Here is a 934-nt window from a genome sequence, read left to right on the forward strand (position 1 = left end):
GAGAGAGAGAGAGTTAAATACATTGTTCTACTTTTGTTTTCAATCTTTGCATTGTCGTTAAGTATGTTTTCTTAACTGTTTTCTCAGTTGGTTAGTCACAGCGATTTGAATTTTTGGAATATTGTCGAATAGTTAAAAAAATATCGCAATCTTATATTTTCCATTACACCTTCTGATTATGTCTCGTTTTCGAAATTGCAACTGAAAGATCAATAATTGGATATTGCAGAAGGAATTATAAGGCTGACCGATTACTGCAGAAGATGATTACAAAAGAGAAGTAGTAATGACAATGCAAGGATCGAAAACAAGAATGGAATGGTATATTGATTGTAAAAAAATCTCATTATAAATAAAAAATGTTTAAAATATTTTTTGAAGTATTTTTATTTTTTATATAATTTTTTTCAAAACTTATGGATCGTACTGTAAATTAGAAGTTCGATTTCTTTTGCATTAATTGAGAAATATTAACAGTTACTATTTACTTGATGGTTTATATAGTTTAGAAAGTTATTAATATTTTCAGAAAGTTATTAATGGATAAAAATATAAATAATTCAAGTATATGCGAAACGTAATTAGTATTATTTTCAAGGGAATTTATTTTTCACAAACAGCATTTTTGAAATTCAATGCAAAGATGTTTTATTATTCGCAACTTATCAAGAGAATAAGTGCAGTTATTAAATTAGCAAAAAAGGCAACAAGCGACATTTAGCAAATATAGTCATAAATCTCTATCGTCGAGAGAAAAAACATTATCTTGAAATATATTATCTCCAGCCGCTGTTCTCCAGCCATTTTTCATATTTTACTGTCATGCAGGTGTTTTCTCTAAAGAGTTAAAACAGGCAACGACGAGATGCTCTAAAGAGAACGCTTTCTTTGATTCTTCTTGAAATTTTTCTCTTTGTCTTTTTCCTGTTAACGT

The sequence above is a fragment of the Atta cephalotes genome (genome assembly GCF_000143395.1).
Source record: "Atta cephalotes unplaced genomic scaffold scaffold00037, whole genome shotgun sequence".
NCBI lineage: Eukaryota > Metazoa > Arthropoda > Insecta > Hymenoptera > Formicidae > Atta > Atta cephalotes.